At 42.7% G+C, this 7293-nt stretch overlaps 1 long non-coding RNA gene across 1 annotated transcript in view; it reads right to left on the minus strand.

Moving 5' to 3' along the window:
- Positions 1-2504: 2504 nt before the first annotated feature.
- Positions 2505-7293, minus strand: part of LOC121927952 — a 23595-nt gene continuing 18806 nt past the window's right edge. The window contains exons 4-5 of the long non-coding RNA XR_006103403.1: positions 5942-6027; positions 2505-3283 (exon numbers count right to left, since the gene is read on the minus strand). This is a non-coding gene — a long non-coding RNA (uncharacterized LOC121927952). The remainder of the gene's footprint in view (positions 3284-5941; positions 6028-7293) is intronic.

The following is a 7293-nucleotide window of genomic DNA, read 5'->3' on the forward strand; positions in this document are numbered from 1 at the left end:
GTGGATTAAATTTCCCCATCAACACATCACATTTTTAAAACCTTCAAGGTCCAGATTTTTTGTCCCTTTTAGGCCTTGTCCAAAACATGGGAGGATAAAGAGGATCTGGAAACTACAATTTGTATGTCAACTTTTCTACAATAGGGGAATCTCTGTAGGAAATAAGTAACTTACTGTAGCTAATTACCACAATTTAGCAAATGTTTATTTAAAATATAGTGAATTATAGAGAAGAATAAAATATTGTTGGACCTGAAAGATACCAAACAATTTAGACACTAGAAACAGATAATTTAAAGAAGGACGGTTAAAGAATGCCTGTCATTATCCCTCACAGTCTTGCTTAAGAATGGGAGAAAGACAAAAAACTGAATCAAGTAGTTGTACTTCTTTGTGGCTGCCAAAAGCCAGTTTGTCTGTAGAGATAAATATTCCCATGAATCATTCTCAGAACCTAACTGATTCTGACAGTGGTTCCTTGTCTTCATATTCTGCTGGGGGAGGCGGTGGTGGGATGATCTCATAATTTACAGAGATATTTCCAGCTCATCCAGATAACCAAGACTGACACAATTCTCCTTCCTTCATAAACACTGATTGACTAGAACTTAGGGAAGTTACTTTTTTTGGACTACAGTTTTCAGGAACCCCTAGCCAATGTGGCTTAGAGGCTGGGAGATCCAGGAATTGCAGTCCGAAAAGTAATGTATTGTGTTTGTGAGTTTCTGTGCTCAGACTCTACAGTTACCCTCATACAGGGTGAGTAGAACTATGTACCTTAGATGGCCACAGGTTCAATGCATTCCTTCTTCTGGTTCAATGCATGGCTTCTTCTGGTTATAAAACTATAAAGAAGTCTTCTGACAGTTTGAAAAGTCATTGATGCTCAGAGTAGGAAATAGGTAGACGTGGGCAATCGTGGAAGTTGTAGGGGCCACACACATAGGCTGCCAAAAAAGCCAACACCCAAACAAATCTTGCAAGTATCTGCATGCCTCTTGCAGCCTGTTCGCCTTGTGGACAGAAAAAAGGATAGTCTAGGAAGTCTGGCTCTACCATTAGACAGAGTTAGATAGCTCCCTCAGGACATAGACACTGTGGTTGGGGAATACCACCTGCAAGGTCATAACGTGCCTTCTGCTCCCTTAAGTTAACCTGTTGCCTTCAGCAGGGAGACACATTTTCATCTATGGTCCTGATGTAAAATTCAGCTGCCAGCTTCTTCGGCTTATGGGAACTTATGTGAAAGGGAGATTGTGTAATATCTTGGAATGGCTTTTTGGTGGATGTTGGCCTAACTGAAGAAGCTTGACTTGGACCAACTTTCAGACTTTGGTGGGTTACAGACCGCCAGTAACGACGTGCTCCGTGCATGCTAGGGTTACGAAGGGGCGTGCTAGGGTTAGTAAGAGTCACCTCTTCCTAACCCGCCTCGGCCCCAACACGCACGAAGCGCGTTGTAAATGGTGGCGCCCATCCACATGGGTGCCGCCATTTTGACGTCTTGGACGCTGTGCGTCCAGACATGTCGTGGCGGAAGTGACGCCGCGAGGGCATGCTTTACCCCTCGCAGGGCCACTTCCGTGTTTTAAAAAGGAGCGCCATTTTGGCACTCCTTGTTTGCTGCATGGGGAAGCCTCGCGGTCTGGCCGCTGGGGCTTCCCTCCGCAGCGAATGGCGGCGGCGGGAAAACAGCCCCTTAAGGGCCGTCTGTAACCCGCCTAAGGAAGGTTAATAGATTTGCAGAAATAATCAGTCAACTGGGTACATAAATAATACAGTTCAAGGGATAATGGACTTTATTGCATGAGCCCTGTTCTCACTGCAATCACATTAATGAAAAGAACTAGGTACATAGCAGTTTGGAAGCAGTGCTTATCACATGTGTCTTCAGTTGTGGGACTGGGGCTGTTGCTGCCATCAACCGTTCTTCACTCTCTTTCCCAGATTGCTCCTTAATCCTGTTTCCCTGCCCTGTTGCTCTACCCAACATGCCTTTCACATTTTTATTTTTATTTTTAACACAGTTTAGCAGCTATGGCAATATGATTTAGTGGGGGAAACTAGCCTACTCAGGACTAGTAAGGGGAACAGGGAGAGGGAGACAGAAGACTGAAACCATATGACTGCCCAACCCTCGAACTACAGCTGGAAACTTATCGCAAGGGAGGGTTAATGCAACAGCAGTGCACTGGTAGCTTTTGACAGGCTTTGCCCCACAATAAAAAGGTGCACCACAGTCATGGGTAGCCTACAGACAGTTGCAAAGTTGGCTGATAAGGTTCTGCCATAGATGGTATTATCTTGCTTCATTTTCTCTCTTCTACTCTCATGCAATAATATCTACTATGAAAATAACATGAACAAAAAACAAAAATAAAATAGCTCTCACTGAAAAGAAGTGCTTCTGAGCAGTGCTGAAAACATGTAAAAGAGACAGCTAATAGCTTTGGTTTACCACTGGTCTCTTTCGCAGAGAGAGAGTGTGGAAATGAGGAAAGAGGGTGCATTTGCAGTTAGATCACAGAAGAAATTAACAGAATAATGTGGTGGAAAGAACCCAGTAACTGAAGAAAAGGAACAGGAGCGTTGGGTAAGTTTTAATAAAATCAGGTTAAGGGACACATATCACATCTGAACCACATGTTCCCCACCAACATGATATCTATTTAAGATAAATGTGTGTAAATATGACTTCTTTCCTCGTGACAGCCTTGAAATTCAAGGTTTTGTGTAAATCCTTACCAGCCTTGTCTTAAATGCTATAGTATGTCATAGATCTCCATAAAGTAACAATTTCAAACATCTTTTCTCCTCTGAGAACAGCTGGGAAAGCATTGAATTCTACAGTGGAGTAAATAGCACAAGTAATGATGGGTCATCCAGGGCCCTTCAGAAATGCATGTATGCTCTTAACAAGCGAAGGTAACATAGTCTAGGGGTAAATAATTTACAGCCCTCCAGATGTTGTTGGACTGCACCTCCCATCAGCTTCAGCCAGCATGGTCAATGGATGATGTGTAGAACAAAGTAGCATGTGCCAGTTCATATATTGTATCCCAAAATGCTGAGTTTGTTGGAGGTAATGAAATTCAAGATTAGCATCCTAAACACTATTGTTTCTTTGCAGGCACACAGGAATGCACATGCTAAAGTACTTGGTCATTTTAATTACTTATGCAACAACTGCATGAGTGGCTACCACACTCACATTGTGCTTTGTTCAATTGTTGGCACTCCAGGATTCAAAAACTTCAGGAAGATCCGATTAAGAAATACTGTACTGTAATGGAAACAAAGAGTCATGTTGCAGATCATTTCTTGTAGGTGATCACCTCTGCCTATTGCCTTCCTGTGGGAGGCTGGGAGTTCAATAATGTTTTCATTGCTGTTGTTCTTGTTGCTATTTTCACTTAACCTTTTTGCTTTGAGTCTTCAGGCTGTTCCCATAAAAATGCAAAAGCAGATAGAAACCGTTACTAAGCCCTCCCCCCCCAACCCAGTTTCCTAGGAATTCAGAGAAACCTTAAGGCACATATAATTTTTGAGGCTTGTTTTGCTTTTTGCTTTGTTTTGCTTTTTACAAAGTTCAGCTGCAGAGGCCAGAGTCTGGCTTTTAAGTCCCTTTCCTTTTTGGTGCCTCCTGCATTGAACATTATCCCCTGCAGGTAAAAAGGGGCAGGTATAACCATGGCCAAGCCTTAGTTGGTACAAATTATTGCCTTAAGAACTTGTATTTAATACCAGGACTTTTGTGCTGATTGAAGCCTATGAACAACTAGTAAAAAAGAGAGTGTGCCTCTAAGCATGTGCAGAATATCTGTCATAACAAAATATTCACAACTAAGCCCCATATATTTCATCTTCGAATAAATACTTTCTGGGTAGAGCTAGCGTGATATAGCCATTTGAGTGTGGGACTAGGACTCTGGGAGACCAAGGTTCAAATCCAGGTTGAGCCCACTGGGTGCCCTGGCCAAATTACATGCTCTCAGACTCAGATAAAAGCAATGGTAAACTCCTTCTAAACTTGTCAAAAAAACTAGTGGATAGGTTCACTTAAGTCGTCTTAAGTCATATATGGCATGAAGCTATACAACAACAACAACGACAACAACTTCCTGGGTGCAGTTAAAACTTAGAAATCTATCCACCCACGCTTGTCTACACATACATTTTAGAAATGAAGTGTCCCTGTTTACAGGTTACAGAGCTGAAACAGATGCCCAGTTAAAGCCCAGTTTTGGGCGTCTTGCGAATGTGGCATTTAGATGCCGCACACTCTGAAGTCACCCAGAAGATACCCGGAAGCTGCCAGCTGCCTAGATATGGGCTGCTTCAAGACTCACTGGCATCACGGAGTTTACATGCCGTAAGCTGCCGGAGCATCTTGAAGCCACCCTGGGGCTGTAGTGGGGTCAAATAGAAGCCTGCCCAAATAGGAGTGGATCTTTTCTGCTCCTATTTGGGCTGGTTTCAGGGCATATTGGGGCTGTGGTGTCCGTATGTCATGGCCCCAGTGCATCTTCGCCAGGGGTGGCTTCATGCCAACCCCTGTTGGCCATCTTTTCCAGCCCACAGTTTTAATCCCTATATTGGAAGACATCACTTGTGAATTAGTTTGTAGTCTTAAAACAAATGGGAAAGACTAGATTAATGTGAATGAAATAAACCCTTTATTGTTGTTGAATGCAGCAGCTGGTATTCTATAGCACCTTAATCATGTAGCTATGTAGTGTCTTGTAGGCCAACCCCTCCAATCCCCACTTACTGGGGAACAGCCACTGTGATTGAGGGAGGTCTGTTCCTTGTCACAGGGTCCTTGTCTCAATTCCCCCTTGTACCGGAGGGGGCGGATGAGTGAGAACACTAGCTGCTTTTCTCACTGATCACAGTGGCTTTCATATTCCCTAAAGCAGTACACCAGTTACATGAATATGTAGAAATTATATAGTATTATATTGTATTTTGTTTGTCAAAAATGCATAACTCTAGGTTACTCACATTCTTCACTACTTCAATGAATTCCAGCCAATATTCAAAGTTTGCTAACAGCCCTTGCCAACTATGGTTTCAGGCTGTATTACCACTTCATGATAGCAGTGGTGTGGAAAGATACATAGCCTTTCAGTCATAATGTCAACATCTGCCAGAATATTTTGTAATGGCTTTTAGTCAAATACAATAAACGATTGACTGACTGGCCTGCCAGAATATGGCTGCACATTGACTGGTAGTATATTGGGTGCTATATTCTGTGACCCTTATTTAATTTAAAGTATTATAATCTGCTTTCTCTCTCTCTTTCATGTTTACATCTCTTAAAGTGGCAGGGACAAGGATGTGTATGATTTGGCCTTCCAAGAATCATGGTCTACATCTGCCTGTATCATCATCATCATCATAATCATAATCATAATAATAACAACAACATATTTATTTGTATCCTGTCTCTCCTTATTGTAGGATCAAGACGGATAACAACAGATCAAAAAACAACAATTACATACAATAACAAGCATACAAAAGGCATTCCCTTATTCACTCCTAGCCTCCATCCCTCCTTCCCTCTCTCCGTAAAAGGACAATAAAATCATAAAATTCCCAACAGCAGGGCAGTACATTACAACAAGGTTAAGCCGGAGTGACCACATTAAGACGGTCATGGACAATGGTACGGTAATGTGGAAGCTATATACCATACTTACACCAGTGTAGTTGTCCAGAGGATCTTGACTTTCTCTAAACATGGGGTGGGATACCTGTGGCCCTCCAGATGTTGATAGATAGTTTGAAGTTTGAGCCTACTCTATTCTCCCTCACTACCACAGCCAATGCTGACTGAAGCTGATGTGAACTAGAGTCTGTAAAAATCAGGATAACTACAGGTCCTCCTCTAGAATCACACTCCCTTGTGGCTCCCTGACAGACCTGTACTTACCATTCTGATAAACTCTCTTGAAAAAATGGTTTGAACCTTGAGTTTGGCCATTGCCATCAGCTTTAGCACCTCCTTTCAGTCACAACCTGCAATAAATGGGATACCAACTCTGTAAACCAAGATGATCAAACTGAGGCTGTTGTACTTTGGCCACATCGTGAAAAGGCATGATTCACTGGAAAAGACAATAATGCTAGGGAAGGCAAAAGGCAGTAGAAAGAGTGGAAGACTACACATTAGATGGATGGACTCAGTCTAGAAGGTCATGAGCCTGCAGGACCAAAACAGAGCAATGAAGGGTAGGGGATCCTGGAGAAGTCTCATTCACAGGGTCACCATGAGTCAGAGTTGACTGGAAGGCAATAAACAACAACAAAAACAATGATTTTGTTTACAGGATTGTAAAGACCACAAGAAAAGGGCTTGGATGGATCCTAACTTCCATTGAACAAGGTTTCTTTCTTCCCCCTTCCCAATGCAGCTCTCTGCCAGGAGTCCAAACTCACAAGCACCACCTCTGAGTATTCCTTGTCTAAGAAAACCCTGTGAAATGAGGGTCACCATAAATTGACAGGGGACTTGAAGACATTCACGCACACACACACACACACACACTTCTGTGTTAGTTATCCTGCTGTAATAAATCCCAGTTCCACAAGGTGGCAACCCATCCTCTCTTCATGAAAAGGATTAAACAAACCAGGTGTCTTCCTTAAGTGCAGATACATTCTGTGCTACCATTGGGCAACTTGATATGATCATCCTAGTGAGAGCTGCTGGGGATCAGTGGAACCCATCACACATTTCTCATGGGCCCCCCAGCTGCTCCTACTTGCTGGAGCTTCATGTATCACTGGGCCTCCTTTTCAGAATGTATAAGGTATACATAATCGTTACCTACAAGGGGCTGGTCCCTGTCACATTTCAGACAAAAACTGCCTATTTTTGTTTTTGTAGAAAAAAAGCTTGTAGAAAAAATTGTTTCTGTGAAGACATAGCCTTTACAATCTGGGTACGGGTTTAGGATAGGCAAAAGGGGCCAGGGAATGATGATGAGTAACAAAATGTTTATTTAATTTCTGACCGGTTTGGCACCAAAATCATATTATTATTATTATTATTAACCTTTATTTATGAAGTGCTGTAAATTTACACAGCGCTGTACATGCAATCTTTTTAGTTAGACGGTTCCCTGCCCTCAGGCTTACAATCTAAAAAGACATGACACAGAAGGAGAAAGGAGTGGTGACGGGAAAGGGTAAGAGGTCCAGCAATTCCTCTCTACCTCCGAGGCCTGGACCAAGGCAGATGGACTGGAGGGAGGGCTTGGCTTCCATTTTGAAGCCAAGCCC

Source organism: Sceloporus undulatus, chromosome 1, assembly GCF_019175285.1.
Source record: "Sceloporus undulatus isolate JIND9_A2432 ecotype Alabama chromosome 1, SceUnd_v1.1, whole genome shotgun sequence".
NCBI lineage: Eukaryota > Metazoa > Chordata > Lepidosauria > Squamata > Phrynosomatidae > Sceloporus > Sceloporus undulatus.